General features: G+C 40.9%; 1 protein-coding gene across 1 annotated transcript in view; it reads right to left on the minus strand.

Annotated features, from left to right (window-relative positions):
- The window catches only part of LOC124613827 (titin), a 524,266-nt gene that overhangs the window by 134,988 nt on the left and 370,472 nt on the right, over nucleotides 1-18,806 (minus strand). The gene's annotated exons all lie outside the window — the stretch shown is intronic.

Raw genomic sequence — 18,806 nt, forward strand, 5'->3', positions numbered from 1 at the left:
ACTATATAATCGAAATGTAATGTGATCTGATGAAGAGATGTTATCAAAGAGCAAGTAATTTTGAAACTCTTGGATGCAAACTATTCTAAAATAAATTTATCATTAATCTGGATGGAATGAGATGGCTTGAACTTGCACTGTCATGCAATAATATAGTATTTCTGTACAGATCATTTTTTTCCTTAGTTCTTTATTAGTCTTACTGTTTTATTTCACTTTCTCTTTCCATTATCTGAATTTGATATGTACTGAAATTTATCTATTTGCTACATTCATGGTCATAAGATAAGGGATCTGTGGTTTTCATGACTTAACATGAGGAACAAGTCTAATGTGCAGACTCGAAAGGGTGCCTGGTATCATATTAACTTGTGACACAGTGATACAGATATGAGGAGCACTGTTGAACAGATCATCCATCATAAATGTCACTTACAATGTGTAGTGTCCCTCCATCAGTTATGTATGGTACATTAATCAATGTGAGGCCAAAAAACAGCATGAGATGATGCACAATGGCTTCCTACACCATAGATCAGACCACCCAGTTATGTCTGTTGTGCTGCATTTCACTGATGGTCAGACACACTATGAGGATTAGTGCCGCTGCATAGAGATGTGTCAGGGTTGCAGACCTTTATTCTAGAGAGCCCCATACCTTACATGTTGAAACTGATTCAAATCTGGACAGTGAGATGAACACCCTACATATAAGATATGTGCTCAGACTGCATGTGCTTATCCAACACATCAGCCATTACCATTCACCAGATGAAACATAGCTTCATATGCAACAGAGAAAAGGCACAGCAATCGCAATACTGCAAGGCAACACCCAGTGAGATACATGTTCTTAGTACTGTGCTATCCCAGATGAGAACACTATGCCACCTTCTTCCGGACACATTACAAGCCTGTCATTATATTTCAAGGCACGGATATGGCATACAGTGATACCGATTATGAGGTGTCATGATAGAAACATGTGTGCCAATAAATGTTTCCTCAAGGACAGATGAACAGAATGTGAGAATCATTCTTTAACAACTCATCTTTGCATAGGATTCTACCCACTGATTGATGGGTAAGGCACCACATTTCTTCTTTGTGTGTGGGAAATGCATTTAGCATGCTGCTGAGTACACAGGCAAGCTCTCCAAGCAGACACGATCTTGTGGAACACATATAATCTAGAGATGGATCAAACTCTCGCACCTGGACATCTGTTGTGCTTGCTGGACATCTTTGGGCATTTAAGGAAATGTCAGGCTGAGATTTGTTAGAAGAATGCCAAGGGAATGTAATATACCCACGAAAGAAGTGGTTTACAGAACACTTGTTTGAATGATTCTTGAGTATTGCTCACCATCCTGGGACCTTTACAGGCTGGATTAATGGAAGAGATAGAGAAGATCCAATGATGAACAGTGCATTTCATCACAGATTGTTTGATTGGTGTGAAAGTGTTATGAAGACACTCAGCATCCTCCAGTGGCAGTCGCTATGAGAGAGGCATGGCGTATCATGGAGAGGGTTACTGTTGAAATTCTGAGAGCATACAGAGTTGGGAAATGTATTACTTCCTCCACATGTCTCGTAAAATGATTGTGAAGAGAAAATTGAAGCAATTTGAGCTCAATTGGAAGGTTATCGAGAGATGTTCTTCCCATGCACTATTTGTGAATGGAACAGAGAATGAGGGATCAGACAGTGGCACCAGGCGTACACTCACTCACACACCGTATGATGGCTTTTAGAGTATACATGTAGATATCAGGTGAGGTAATGATTCTGTGCTAGGTCATGACACTTGGTAAACCTTGCCATTACTGCCATTTCCTCTCTCAGCAATCTTCTCCATGATTGTGAAATCATGCTACAAACAACATTCAACTGCTGACCCACCTCCCGCCAACTATGGTTAATGTCTAATCTGCAAATGACCTACCCATATATAACACTACTCTGTTGTGTTCATCATCTCATTCTCCTTCCCTATCATTTAACTACTGTACCAAAGACAATCAACTCACATTTAGAACTTCCATATCCATGACTTCTGGCCGTACAGGCTCTTTCAAGAACATTCTGTGGTTATGCACTGGTAAACTAGTTATGTAACACATTTCATACTTGATCCAGCACAGCTTAGTATACTTAGTGTCACCAAGACATAGTGTTTGTTCATGAATCTCAAAGATCCCTTCACTTTTGCACAGAATGCATAATCTGATTCTTGTTTACAACAATTTATTTTATTCTTCTTCAACACTGCAACCAGATAAATTAGTTGTGTTTACTTGTACTAGTAAATTCCTCATGGAAGAAAAGTCTGATTTTTAAATACACAGCCACCTACAAACAAGTATCTGTCATATCAGTATATCAGATTTTACATTCTATCAGCTGCTGAAATATTTTCAGTGTGCATCTCATTTTCCATGATTAGAAAGGTCATTTTCAAAGTAAAGAATGTTTGGATGTGACAACCTGTAATTCTCCCCCACCCCTACCACTGTGTCACAGACCTTCCTAATAGCTGCATGATTTTAAAATGTGTGACAAAATTGACAATCCATGAAGTGTGAGGTTTGTAGTGTAACACAGTTTCTGAGTGCAAAGCAAGTTCATCCTATTAAAATTTACAGGCACATACATTAGTTTATGAAACATTTGATGAACAAAGCTTCAGTTACAGACTGGTGCATCATGTTTGATGCCAGACAATTTAATGTTCATAACGAAGAATGACCAGGCGAACCTTCAGTTGTGATTGAGAAATGAAGATGAAGACATTTCACTATTTAGGGACTGAGCCTGTGCTTTCCCAAAATTTCACGGTCATTTCTTAAAAGCTGTTAGACTGATTTGGGCTATAGAAAAGTGTGTGCCAGATGGATTCCTCATCTTTTGGCAGATGAACACAAAAAACAATGAATGGGAGTTGCAGTGTCTTGCATCATTCATGATACCTCATTCCCCCCTCCCGAAAAAAGGAAAAGAAAAAACAAACAGAACACCACAAAAATGTTAAGGCCAGAGTGTTTAGTGATTGATGGGGCATTTCACTCATCAACCTTATGCCTATAAAAGAGACCATAAATGCAGTAGCCTAATGTCACACACTTCAACATTGTGCTACTCAAAACAAACAGCATGGATTGTTGTCTACTGGCATTACGCTTCTTCACAATAATGCTTGCCAACATTCTGTTGTGTTAATGAAGGATTTGCTTTGGCAGTTTACACAGTATGTTGTCAAATATCCACCAAACTTGTTTTCAAATGATTACCATATTTTTTTCCAAAATGTTAGCACTTTTGAGTGGAAAGCAATATTGAAATGGCAATCAACTGACTGAGGACAGTAGGTGATTGGTTCAACATCTTGGTGGCAACCAAATATGCAGAAGGCATAGGAAAGTATATAGACATTATGAGAAAACTTTGAATTTGAATGATGACTGCATAAAAAAATAGCTAAGATATCAACACGTGTCATAAAAAAGTTTTCTTTCATTATCTTGAATAAAAATGTTTACAGAAACAAATATTCTTTATTTTTAGAATGAACCCCATATTTAAAATCAGATGAAAATATTGACAGAAATAGTCTTTGAAGGACTACTGACTTGCAACAGCCCAGGGGCCAACATTTGGTTGGCTGATGCACTGGTAACATTGGCAAAAATTTCCTCCCTCATTATTTGCCTTCAACAAAAATTCTTCAACAGTCATTCCACCATTATTTTCCCAACTTCCCAGAACCCAATTCATATTGTGGCTCTAGCCTGGTGCAGTTCTTTCGATTTAACACCACTCTGGTGATTTATTTATTCAAGCATTGTCTTATTTGGTCCAACATGGCTCAATTACTCAGTCTCAGAACTTCCTGTGCCAGAACATTTTGAGGCACTTACTAGTTATTGAACACAGTGACTTAATCAGACAATGGAAACTCCAGGATGTTATGTCAACAAACCAAGGAAAAGACAGATTGCTGCTTACCGTAAAGATGAAACGTTAAGTTGCAGATAGGCACAATTAAAAAGATATTTACTCATTAGCTTTCAGCCTCAGCCTTCATCAGGAAAAGATAGAGAAATACACATCAGCATGTTTTGCCTTAAGAATAATATCCAAGGTATGTAGCAAAGAGTGTATTAGAGCGGTGTACTTTAGTTATTTCCAATCAGTTGCAAGCTATGGCATAAGTTTTTGGGGAAAAACCAGGTCAAGACTAAATGACATTTTTATTATGCAAAAAAGAGCTATTTGTATCATGACACACAGCCCACCACAAACTCACTGTAGACCCTTATTCAGACAACTAAAGATACTGACAATACCATCGATATATATTTTTAAATGCCTGGAAATGATCAGTAAAAATAACTACGATCTCCAAACCAACTCGAGCTACCATGATCACAATACAAGGCATTGTAAAGACTTCCACATTCCCTATGTAGCAAAAACTAGAAGTCAGAAACATGTTAGCAGCTTAGGAATAAAGCTTTTAAATGCACTTCCCTCTCAAATTAAAGAATTGAAAGGCAAAAATAATTTCAAGTGTGAAGTAAAAAAATACTTGATGGGAAAATGCTACTACAGTGTAAATGATACCTGTCTCAGACTGTGGATTGAAACCTGTACTTATTTTTTAAAAATTCAAACTAATTTAATTATGTTTTCAACTTTGTAATCATGGTACTTATGAAAAATCTGTTAAATATCCGTAATACGATTTGTGTATAAGGCGTAGTTCATGATCTATAATTGTTTATCATGAGTACGTACTTTTGTTTTTGTGTAATAAGTTCTTGTACACTACTTATGTACTATGTGTACGTCATTTGTTTTGCTGTTTGTATATGTTTGTCCATTTATTATGTGTATGTGTTGTTATGTGTTACGTGTAATCAAATGACGAATCCTATATCACATGTGTGATCTATTGGATGCTAAATAAATAAATAAATAAAATAAATCATTCATTCCCACAAAAATAAGCATATCGCACACCAACTCCAGCAGCTCAGACCAGAATGCAATTGTCACAAAAATGGAAGCAGCTATCTGGACAGGGGAGGGGGGCAGCAGGGGATAGCAGTGTACAGGTGGCAGAGAGAGGAGTGCTGTCTCTCAGAGTGTGCACAGACTAAATTACCAACAGGCACAGCATCAGGAGGCTGTGAGAGAGAGAGGTGGGGAAAAAGGAGCAAAACAGGAGAGGAGTACGGAAAGATGGTCAGGTTTGTTGACAGAGAGTGGCACAAAAAGAGGGTGGGAGATAAGAATAGGTCAGAGGTGATAGGACAGATGGGCTGGAAACTGTTGGGTGGAGGGTGTAGGAATGGTATGTTACTGTTCGTTAAGGCTGGAATAATTTCAGGAGAGGAGAATGGGTTGTAAGGATTAGCCCCATCTGCCCTGTGCAGAAAAGCTGATGGTAAAGGAAAGGATCCATATGGCCTGCGTAGTGAAGCAGCCATTGAAATCAAGCATGTTATATTCAGCTGCATGCTGTGGGTGGTCTACTTTACTCTTGGCCAGTTTGGTGGTGGCCATTCACCCTGGTGGACAGGTGGCTGGTAGTCATACCAACATAAAAAGCTGTGCAATGATTGCAGCAGAGCTGGTATATGACATGGCTGCTTTCACAGGTGGCCCAGTCTTTGATGGGGTGTGATAAGACTGTGACAGAACTGGAATAGGAAGGGCTGGGTGAGCGGATTGGGCAGGTTTTGCACCTGGGTCTTCCAAAGGAAAATGGTCCTTGTGGCAAGGGGTTAGGATTGGGAGTGGCATGAGGATGGACTAGGATGTTGTGGAAGTTGGGTGGGAGATGGAACACCACTTTAGGAGGGATGGAAAGGATCTCAGGTAGGATGTCTCTTATTTCAGGGCATAACGATAGGTAATCAAAGCCCTGGCAAAGAATGTAGTTCAGTAGTTCCAGCCCATGGTGGTGTTGATGAAGGTGGCATTCCTTCATGCCTAGCCCTTGAGGGTTGTGGGAGGATTGGGACTGTGAGGGGAAATGGTATAGGAGATTTGTTTGCAGGCTAGGTCTGGAGGTTAATGCTAGTCTGTGAAGGCCTTGGTGAGATGCACAACATACGGGAAACAGAGTTCTTCTCACTGCAGAGACACCGTCCCTGGGTATTCAGGCTGCATAGAAGGAATTTTTTAATGTTCAAGGGATGACAGCTGTCGAAATGTATGTATTGTTCATGGTTGGTGGGTTTAATGTGCCAGAAAGGAGGAGGTCAATGCCCAGCAAGGTGGCATGCTGGGCTGAGGAGGGCCATGTGAAGCAGACAGGAGAAATGGTGTTGAGGTTGTGAAGGAATGAAGATAGAATGTCTTGGCCATTAGTCCAGATCATGAAGATATCATCAGCGAACCTGAACCAAAGTAGGAATTTGGCATTTTGGGAAGCCAGGAAGGTCTGCTCTAGATGGCCCATAAGCAGGATGGCATAGGAGAGTGCAATGCAGGTGCCCATGGCTGTGCTATGGAATTGTCTGTTGCCTTCTCTTCAGAGGAGAAGTAGTTGTGAGTTATGACGTATTAATGAGGTATATGAGGAATGAGGTGGTAGGTTTTGGAACCTGAAGGATGTTGGGAAAGGTAGTGTTCAATAGCAGTAAGATCATGGGCATAAGGGGTGTTGGTGTATGAGGAGGTGGTGTCAACAGTGATGAGTAGGGATCTAGGAGAGAAAGGGGTGGGGATGGTGGAGAGTCGGTGAAGTTATCCTTAACATGGGAGGCTAGATTATAGGCAGTTGGTTGGAGATGTTGATCAATGATGGTTGGTATAAAGAACCATGAAAGAAGGTCACATATGTGTAAGAGATCTGAGGACAATGGATGGTTTTGATCAATTAAGTTATGTTAAGACAGAGATTTTGGAACCAGATTTTAAGCTGCAAGGTATTTCCAGGGGTAGATGTGGACTCTGACCACAACTTATTGGTTATGAATAGTAGATTAAAACTGAAAAATTGTAAAAAGGTAGGAAATTAAGGAAATGAGACCTGAATGAGTTGAAAGAATCAGTGGTTATTGAGAGTTTCAGAGGGAGAATTAGGCAACGAGTGACTGAAACAGAGGCAAGGAATATGGGAGAAGTCAAATGGGTAGCTCTGAGGGATGAAATACTAAAGACAGCAGAGGATCAAATAGATAAAAAGACAAGGCCTAGTAGAAATCCTTGAATACTGTGTGAGATACTGGATTTAACTGATGGCATGGGAAAATATAAAAATGCAGCAAATGAAACAGATGAGAGTGAATACAAAAATGTAAACAATGAGACTGGCAGGAAATGCAGATAGCTATGCAGGAATGGTCAAAGGACAAATTTAAGGATACAGAAGCATATATAACTAGGGAAAGAAAGATATTGCCTATAGGATAATTAAGGAGACATTTGGAGAAAAGAAAATGGGTTGTATGTATATCCTCATATGGAAAACCAGCCCTAAGGAAAGAAGGGAAAGCTGAAATATAGAAGCAATATATGGAAGGGATGTACAAAGGAAATGTCCTTGAATGCAATATTATAAAAAAAGAAGAGAACACAAATGAAGATGAGATGGGAGATATGACAATCTGAGAAGAATCTGAGAGAGCATTGAGAGACCTAAGTCAAAACAAGACCCCTGGTGGAGAACATTCTGTCAGAATTATTGATAAATAATTCCAGTTCCAAAGACATAAGGTGCTGACAGATGTGAAAATTCTCAAACTATCAGTTTAATAAGTCACAGTTGTGAAATACCAACATGAATTATTTACAGAAGAATTGAAAAACTGGTACAAGCTACCCTCAGGGAATATCAGTTTGGCTTCTGGAGAAACGTAGGAATGCATGAAACGATACTGACCATACCACTTATCTTAGAAGGTAAATTTATAGGTTATGTACATTTCAAGAAAGCTTTTGACAATGCTGACTGGAAAACACTCTCTGAAATTCAGAAGAATCAGACGGCAATTCTGAGTCAAGGGGAATGAAAGGGAAGCTGCGGTTGAGAAGGGAGTGAGATAACTTTGTAGTCTATCTCCATTGTTATTCAGTTTGCATACTGAGCAAGCAGCAAAGGAAACCAAAGAAAAATTTTTGAGAAGGAATTAAAATTCTAAGAGCAGAAATAAAATCTTTGAGGTTTGCTGATGACACTGCAATTCTGTCAGAGACAGCAAAGGACTTCGAAGAGCAGTTGAGCAGAATGAACAGTGTCTTGAAAAGAGGATGTAAGATAAACATCAAGAAATGCAAAACACGGGTATTGCAATGTAATCAAATTCAACCAAGCTGAGGGAATTGGATTAGGAAATGAGACACTGAAAGTAGTAGATAAATTTTTGTATTGGGCAGTAAAATAATTGATGATGGATGAAGCAGAAAGGATATAAAATGTAGACTGGCAATGGCAAGAAAAGTGTTTCTGAAGAACAGAAATTTGTTAACGCTGAATACAGATTTAAGTGTTAGTAAGTCTTGCTGAAAGAATGTCCCTGGAGTGTTGCCTTGTATGGAAGTGAGACAGTGATGATAAACAGTTCAGACAAGAAGAGAAGAGGAGCTTTTGAAACGTGGAACTACAGAAGAATGCTGTAAATTAGATGGTAGATCATGTAACGAGTGAGGAGGTACTTAATAGAATTGGGGAGAGAAGAAATTTGTGGCATACCTTGAGCTGAAAATGGGATCACTGGGTTAGGACAGGGGGTTAAAACTGTAGAGGGAGACCAAGAAATGAATAGAGTAAACAGGTAGAAAAGGATGTAGGTTGCAGTGATTACGTGGAGATGATGAGGCCTGCACAGGATAGAGTAGTGTGGAGAGCTGCATAGACCAGTCTTCAGACTGAAGATCACAATAACAACAACAGTCCAAGTTGACAGAAAAATTTATTTACCTATCTTTTTATGATTCTCTACTGACAAATTTACTTGATTAACCCCCCTATTCTCACTAAAACTTAAGGGTTTGCAAGCCATTTTGTCAGAAAGACCAAATTCCGAAGTTATTTGCATGAGTGAACATTGGCTTATAAAGGACAATATTAAAACCTTAAATAACCCTGCAAATTAATATGTTTCCAACAGTTTTTGTAGGAGTAATGTAACACAAGGGCAATCCTGAACACTTGGGGAAAGGTCAATGAAATATAAAGGGAGATACGATTTTAATTCTCTTAATGAAGAATGTATATTTGAAACCAGCTGCATAGAGTTAGGATAAAATATTGTAATGTTATCTGTGAATAGAAATCCACATGCAGAAATAATGACACTCATTTTATATTCACATTGCAAATTAATTTGTAAATATGGTCACGTGCTGAACATTTCTAAGGATCTTTTTTAATATACAGATCTGAGTCAGGCCGGCCGGTGTGGCCGTGCGGTTCTAGGCGCTTCAGTCTGGAACCGCGTGACCGCTACGGTCGCAGGTTCAAATCCTGCCTCAGGCATGGATGTGTGTGATGTCCTTAGGTTAGTTAGGTTTAAGTAGTTCTAAGTTCTAGGGGACTGATGACCATAGATGTTAAGTCCCATAGTGCTCAGAGCCATTTGAACCAAGATCTGAGTCAGTAATTTCTACCCATCACTTTTTACATATACTATACCACCATAAAAAAAATTAGTACACTGTTTTAGAGGTTTCCACTTCACGGAAGATTTACTGTTGCAACAATGCATATGGAGTGTAAGAAATGATCACATTTATAGATAAATAGCATAAGCGGTTCTGAGGTACCACATATCAACCCACGCTAAAATAGCCATATTTAAGTGCGGCGTAGCCTCCATGGATGGCAATGCAAGCCCTGACTCAGGTATCCAGTCGATCTTATAGATGACAAATACCACCCTGAGATACGTTATGCCATGCCTGCTCAATGTATAAACACAGTTCTATAAGAATTAATGATTGACGAGTTTCACAAGTCACTTTTTGTCCCATCATATGCGACACATACTTCATTGGAGACATGTCTGAAGATCATGTTGGCCAGGGAAGTTGCTTCATGTCTTGCAGAGCATGTTGAGTTTCGAGGGGTTTGTGTGTATGAGCATTATCACATTGGAACAACACATCACATTCCTGTTTCAAGAACAGCAAAAGAATGAGTCTAACAACATCCTGCACATACTGAGCGTTGGTTAGTGCCTGTCCAGAAATAAAAAAAGGTGAATCAGAGTTGTAGCTTATCACACAACAGACTATAGAGTGTAGGGCCAGTGTGTGTCTTACGAATGTACTCTACAAGACAGCGCTCACCAGGTCTACGTCATACATGCAAATGACCATCACTTGCGTGCAGGCACAATCTGCTTTTATCGCTGAAGACCATGGTGTTGCTTCCATGTTCCAAGATCCTCCGACAGCAACAGTTGAGTTGTGCCTGCCAATGCTGTGGTGTGAGTGGAAGATGGGCTAGAGGCACATGCACCTGTAGTCCCACTGTTAATAATCGGTTTTCAACAGTTTGTGTTGACACATCTGGACTCACAAGTCCTCTTATCTGTGCTCTGGTAGCTGTACGATCTGCGACTGGTGCCCTTGCAGAAAGATGATCCTGGCAGGTGTCTGTGCTGCAAGGTCAGCCAGAACTCATCTAGAAGTTGAGAATGTTCATGTGACCACTGATTTCAGCATCATTGCACAAGTGACGCACCACATCCAACATGTGTAGCAATTCTCAAAAACGACCATCCTGCCACTCATCTGGCCACAATTTGACGCCTTTCAAACTCACTCAGTTGGCTGTAGGAAGCATGAGTGCATCTCCATGGCACAGTTGCTTGTTTGCTTCCCATGTCTGCACCACACTTAGCCTTCTGGCTGTGAATATTACCTATTAAAGGGTAGACACAGACAGTGCTCTTGTAGCTAGGTCACTACGCTATTGGTGGATGATGTTGAAACCATTAATGGTACATCTACTATCCCTGTGGCATCTGCTGTCATTAGATCAAATTCAATGTCATCTTTCCAGGTGAACTACCTTTCTGGCAGTGTGTAATATAAATTTTTCTACAGAATAGAAGGAGTTGTTGATTTAGCTAGTGAAGCCAACAGCTCATCAAAACTCACTGACACGAGTAAAAAAGGTTTAAATGCTACTCCCACTGATTTTACTTGAGTAAACAAATAGTCAGCAACTTGAGTATTGCTCATCAGTGTGGGATCCGTACCAGATCGGGTTGACGGAGGAGATAGAGAAGATCCAAAGAAGATCGGCGCGTTTCGTCACAGGGTTATTTGGTAACCGTGATAGCGTTACGGAGATGTTTAGGAAACTCAAGTGGCAGACTCTGCAAGAGAGGCGCCCTGCATCGCGGTGTATTGCTCGCCAGGTTTCGAGAGGGTGCGTTTCTGGATGAGGCACCGAATATATTGCTTCCCCCTACTTATACCTCCCGAGGAGATTACGAATGTAAAATTAGAGAGATTCGAGCGCGCACGGAGGCTTTCAGACAGTCGTTCTTCCCGCGAACTATACGCGACTGGAACAGAAAAGGGAGGTAATGACAGCGGCATGTAAAGTGCCCTCCGCCACACACCATTGGATGGCTTGCGAAGTATAAACGTAGATGTAGATATATAGATAGTATTTTAACTAACCATGAGGCAAATAAGGTTTTCCGACTTAGAACTTTCTGCCCATTGTGCGCTGTATTATATGGAGTCACACACACACACACACACACACACACACACACACAAACAGAACTTTGCTCCAAAGAAACTTCACCAAATGGCAGTTCAGCATATAAAATATGAATTTATTCCATCACACATTAAATTAAGTGGATTGGACTATAGAACATAGTATTCAAAATTCTGAAAAGTTTCTTATATTCTTGGAAAACTTTCCGCACACTATTAACGAAACTTTCCCTCTTACTACACTGAGATAGCAAGCAAGAGTCATGGGATACCTCATAATGTTGTGTCACAGCTCCTTTTGCCTAGCGTAGTGTGGCAACTCGACATGGGATACACTCAGCAAGTCATTGGAAGCTCCCTGCAGCCACACTAAGCCGTGCTGCCTCTGTAGCCATCCATAAATGTGCTGGTGCAGGGTTTTGTGCACAAACTGACATCTCTGTTATGTCCCATAGATGTTTGATGGGATTCATGTCAGGCAACTTGGTGGCCACATCATTTGCTCAAACTGTCCAGAATGTTCTTCAAACCAATTGCACACAATTCTGTCCCAATGATATGGCATACTGTCAATTCTCCAGTAGGATTGTTTGCATAAAGTTTCCATCCTTGTTCAGGAACATGAAATCCATGAATGGCTGCATATGGTCTTCAAGTAGCCAAACATAACCATTTCCTGTCAATGACTGATTCAGTTACACAAGAGGAAACAGTCCATTCCCTGTATAACACAGCACACACCATTATGAAGACACCATCAGCTTGCACAGTGCCTTGTTGACAACCTGGATCCGTGGCTTTATGGGGTCTGCACTACACTCAAACCCTAACATTAGCTCTTACCAACTGAAATCAGGACTCACGTGAACAGACCAGTTTTCCAGTCATCTATAGTAAAACCGACACGGTCTCGAACCCGTGCGACTTTCTGCAGGTGATGTCGTGCTGTCAGCAAAGGCACTTACATCATCGTCTGCTGCCGTAGACCATTAACGCCAAGTTCTGCTGCACTGTCCTAACAGATACAGTTTTCGTAAGTCCCACATTGATTTCTGTTGTTGTTTCGTGCCTTTTTGCCTGTATGTTAGCACTGACGACTCTATGCACACACCACTGCTCTCAGTCGTTAAATAAAGGCCGTCAGCCAACGTGTTGTCTGTGGTGAGAGATAATGCCTGAAATTTGGTATTCTCAGCATGCTCTTAACACTGTGGACCTCAGAATACTGAATTCCCAAACGATTTCCAAAAGGGAATGTGCCATGCATCAAGTTCCGACATTCGTTCCAGATACAAAGTCTGTTAATTCCCGTCGTGCGGCCGTAATTGTGTAGGAAACCTTTTCAGAAGAATCACCTGAGTACAAATGACAGCTCCACAAAAGCACTGCCCTTTTATATGTTGCGTACATGTGCATATCGTTATCCTATGGCTTTTGTCACCTTGGTGTGTATACCACAAAAATTAAGAAATAAAGAAAAATTGGTTACAGAAGCAAGTAATGCACGACAGAAGTCCGGATTATATCACCTATATTACAAAAATATTGTTAAGAAAGTTGTAAAGGCAGCAAAAGAACTCACAAATAACACATTTATTTTGGATAAATCAAAATGACAGTATGGTCAGTGGTCAAAGCTACAGCTAGAGGCTAAGATATTTCCAAAATCATGATGGGAGCAAAATTGTTGTAAGTCCTGTTCGTATTTCAGAACTGTTTACTGAATGTAATCAAAATTTAACATTAATGTAGAAAATCACACAGAGAATGTTAACTTCTTTGGCACTAGGCAGTTTGAAGGAGAATTCTTCAGTACATTCACCACAACTACACAGAAAATGTGATACTACCACTAAAAAGTTAAACATCAGCAGAGTGGTATGGAATACCAACAAAAGTGTTAAAAGCAATCTCAGAAGTAATTGTGAAGCCACTATCCACAACAGTTAATCAGTCCTTTGAAGAACGTTGTTTTCCAGATACTCCGAAGGACACAAGAATTAAACCACTATTCAAAAAAGGGACTAAATAAAGTATCATAAGTATCATAAATCTCTCTTCTTCCATCAATATCAAAAATATTTGAAAAGTTCATCACAATACAGATTCAAAACATCATACAAAAACTTAATATAATTTCAAAAAGTCAGTATGTGTTTCATACTTGCTATCAACCAACTTGTAGACAAAATTAACTCCTCTCTAGACAACTCCTTGCATGCAAAAGGAATTTTTGTGACCTATCAAAGGGCTTTGGTAGTGTGAACCACTACTTGCTAGTTTTTAAACTGCAAAACTATGGAATTAGGAGCCCTATCCAACCAAATGAAGACAAAGAGTGACTATAACATCAAAGAGAGGAAATTATGCTTCAGAATTGAAAACCATTTCATATGAAGAACTCCAAGGTAAACTCTTAGGTCCCATTCTGTTCCCACTTAACAACATTATCTATTGCTTCATGTTGATGGTCACTCAGTTTTATTTGCAGATGATACATCTGTAATCATTAAAACTAACAGTACTGACCAAATTCCTCAAACTGTCATCAGTACCTTAGAAAAATTGGGTAACTGGTTCAATCATAATTGGTTAAAAAAAAAAAAAAAAAAAAAAAAAAAAAAAAAAAAAAAAAAAAAAAAAAAAAAAAAAAGGGAAAAAAGAACTCAGTTAATGCAGCTCCAAGCAAAATAAGCAAAGTTAAATTACATTTGAACAGACCACAAAAACTAGTATTTGCAGGAAGTTAACTGTGTGAAATTCTTAGGAATGCAACAGGATAAAAATTTATCATAGGGCATACACAGTAACTCAGAAATAAATTAAATAGCTTAGGATTTGCTTTGATGATATTACACAATGCTACTGGCATGAACGTAAGGAAAGCAGTATATCACAGCTACTTCAAATCAGTAATAAGGTTCAGAATTATATTTTAGGGTGGATCCAACCACATGCCTTGACCAGAAGTAAGCAGAATGTTAAGTGAAGAAAATGATATCACCAGTTTCTAAAAAAATCTAAGTATATTTAGTGTTCCCTCACTGTACATATACAAAGTGATCCCTCCCCCCCCACACACACACAGTGAACCTGAGTTATTTATAGTAAACCAATTTTTAAACATGATTCCAACACCGGGAATCAAAATAATTTTATGTTGCCTACCCATCGTTTGGAAAAGAATTTCTCTATATTATTTTAGAATCACTGGAAAAATCTTATATTACAAACAAGTGCAGAAATGTTACTATTCAATTGAGGGGCTTGTGGGGGTTATCGACTGCAAGAGTTGACCGCCTCATCTTTGAGAACGAACTTCTTTAAAAATTGTTGATCTCAGTGTGTTCCGAACTCTGTATTCGAGCGGATGTGTTGGTACTGACATAATCAAAATAAAGTTAATTCATTATAAACGAGTGACTACTTAATGTTGGGTTCAATATTTCCATACGTAATATCTCGATCCCCACACTGGTGACCCCGACGCTCATGAACGCCGCTTACGATGCCAGAAATGTGTACTGGAACATCACCATGGACAAACAATGCAGCAACCCTATGTTGGATTTCTACGTCCATTGATTTTGCAGCACGCCGCATCTGGATGCAGTGTACAGGAAGTGTAATTAGTGTGTAAATTCCCAACTCTTGTGTGCATCGTGCTTTTTGGTAACTTTCATCACCTTCTCACACATCAACAATGCGACCGAGGCGCACACGTCGTCTGTCGAAACCCGCTCAACGCGTTGATAATTTCACTTCCGGACAGTGCAGTGCTCCTTCGCTGATTAATTTGGACAATTTTGACTTGCTTTTGCATAATGAATTAACTTTGTGCAGTGCTTTGACATGGGAAAATCATGCCAAACAATGGACTGCAACAAACTGGGACTATGTTGCAAATCCCAGTTCGCACAAACTCCGAACTATGGCTAAATCACATGCCTGGTCGAATTCACAAATGCCCGTCATGGCTACCGTATCTTCCGCCACGCGTGCAAATTCGTTCGATCCAGTTTCCGCACAGCCCGTCTTCCAGAGTTCGAATGATCACGCCAACTTTTCTGCCACTTCTCCGTGCTTGTCCCTCATTTGCAGCATTCAACTACCAACATTTCTCTCAGACCAACTCCCAATGTGGTTCATGGCCTTCGAGTATATATTCTCCTCTTATGGCATCACCAACGAAAGTGAAAAATACCTCGTACTCTTCAGGCACCTAAAGGACTATCATTATATAATTACGGACATTATCTGTGACAATTTGAGTGACAAGTACACCAGAGCAAAAGCCGCTTTAATTCAGCACCTGTCACCAACATCACAGGAACAATTTCATCAAGGACATCCTACCGACCAACAACAATGCACCAATTACACCAACGACAATGACGGCTGTTTTTCAGTGCAACACTGGATGTGCCACACCTCCCTCTACGCAGCACCCAAGCCGCACCGACTCTGCTCGACCACCACCGACAGCAATGTCACGGCCACCGCCTGCTGGCTCACTGACCTCGACCCAGTCAAAACAAACAGCTGCGCGACATATGATCCCACCACGGCTACTACACCCGCATCTTGTCAACAACTTGCTGGCACTACACATGCTTACTGCCTGGCTGTTCACTACTTGATCGTGCCCGCAACTTGTTCACCCACCCCAGAAGACGATTTCAGCTGTATCAATACTCCTTACAGCAGTGAATGTGTTCTCACTCTGCTGTGAGCGAGTACTGAGTTTCACATTCGCAATTGCACACACGATCTCTTCCACTCGAACTGTTACGTCAATACTGTGCCACCGTCCTTGTCTTGTATGCCAGGTTACCCTTTGATAGAGACAGATTCTGATTTTGACCCCATCTTACTCAGTGATACACAGCAGACTGCTTCATGACATACATTTTTGCTTGAACAACTGAAACAGCTGCGTGAACAAATTGTGACATACAACTTGTTGGTACAAGATCAGTTACACATGGTGCAGCCGACACCGACCAGGCAAGACATGCAACGAGATGCATTTTCGCCTGAACAACTGCAACTGCTACGTGAGCAAATTGCAACATACCACTTGTTGCTACAAGATCAGTTACACATGCTACTGCCAACACCGACCGAGCACGACATGCAACGAGATGCTCCTGTCATTGTTCCGCTTCCGAGTGCTGATGATCCTTTGCCGTTACTACCAGCTACAACTAATACCCTGACGATCACGCTACATGTATCCATGTCCCAGATGTCACAACTGTCATCACGACGCCACCTCAAGTGGAAATTCTACGTTACTGACGTGATACAAGCCACTTATTCACACTGCTGCCACCTTTCCTTGGTAGTTCCAGACACTTCGTTTCTGTACCATGGCATAACCAGCCACATTCCAGTGCCACTTGCTTTGCCGCCCTTTTCACTACCTCTGCAATGTACAACCAACACATCTGCTGTTTCTGCTTCGACGAGTGAGCATCTTTCCGCTCCATCACACGACTGTGCAGCAGTTTCGCGCGAGCAACTTGTAGCTTTACGACTCGACCGCAGCACTGACAGTGACAGCACACACGCAGCTCCAGTTCCATCGAACTGTGTCACCTCTCCGCCAGGGACCAGTAGTTCATCCACCGATTCGACTTCTTCACGTTCACATTACGTCTCATCGCTTTCCTGCTCCGACCATGGTTTCGCTGACCACGTCTGCCTTCCACCACCTCTCGCCGTCGCGATGCCTCATGCACAGGGCTCACGGCACATCAAAACACTGACACCATCAACTCAGCTTGGAACATCCTGCCATCTACCACTGTAACACACTCTCTGTCCATGGACTCTGCGGTGATGCTTCCATCTACATCGAAGTCATCTGCTGCCAAGGTCAGTCGTGTGCAGCTTGCTGTTTTCTCCCCTGCTGCGTCATCTAGCACCTCTATAACTCCATCATTACCGTGAGTGTTGCTCATCCAGCATCTCTCACGCAACCTGTTAAGCCACAGCATGTTTGCTCCTTTATTTCATATGACCAATAACAAACTGATACCGGACACGTTGCACTGACCGTGGCGCTCACCGGCAAATACTTTGGCAATACATCGCATTGGATCTTCAACCAACTCCACACCTTTGATCAGATCAAAACCCCGCTGTGCCGCACGGCCTCGGCACGATGATGTTCTCCCCACTGACATGCCGCCGCCTTCTGCTTCCACCATGCCATCAGCAGAATGGCACGGTCAACCTGTGGATGCCTTCCGCGCCTCCTTCCCTCCGTTGCCACCTACCAAGACGTCGAGAAACGGTCCGATCGCGCCTCGCACTATAGCGCCTGTCACGACACGATTGGTCACGCGCACCTCCGCCATCAGCCGGCCGGGTGCACACACGCCTCTCATCATCCTTACAATTCTCCGCACTACCGGCAGGGGCTCTGTGGCGGCTATCGACTGCAAGAGTCGACCGCCTCATCTGTGAGAACAAACTTCTTTGAAAACTGCTGATCTCACTGTGTTTCGAACTCTGTATTCGAGTCGATGTGTTTGTACTGACATGATCAAAATAAAGTTAATTCATTATAAACGAGTGAATACTTAATGTTGTGTTCGATATTACTGTACGTAATATCTCGATCCCCACTGGCTCATGAAGCACAATCTGAATATTTGAGAAAGAGAGAACAACTACTTAGGATTAAAGTTTGTTATTTTTTTTAAAAACAATCACCCTATATTACATTAATGATATTTTAAGAAAAACTGTAAACCACGTTTTGTGTTTTGACAAATCTCCTGTACATGAAGTCAATAACTTGAAACTATATTTTATGAGACAATAAATTTCTATTCAATTCTAACCAATTTTAATACGGAGAAACAATATAAGGAAACAAATAGATTGCTATTCGCCATAAAGATGACACATTGAGTTGCAGTTAGGCACAATAAAAAGACTGTTACACATTAAGCTTTTGGCGAAAGACTTCTTCAGAAAAGGAAACACACACACATTCATTCACACAAGCAAGAACACCTCACACGCATATGACCACCATCTCTGACAGTGCAGACAGAAATGTGTCATCTTAATGGTGAGTAGCAAACTATCCTTTT

The sequence above is a fragment of the Schistocerca americana genome, chromosome 4 (genome assembly GCF_021461395.2).
Source record: "Schistocerca americana isolate TAMUIC-IGC-003095 chromosome 4, iqSchAmer2.1, whole genome shotgun sequence".
Taxonomy (NCBI): Eukaryota; Metazoa; Arthropoda; class Insecta; order Orthoptera; family Acrididae; genus Schistocerca; species Schistocerca americana.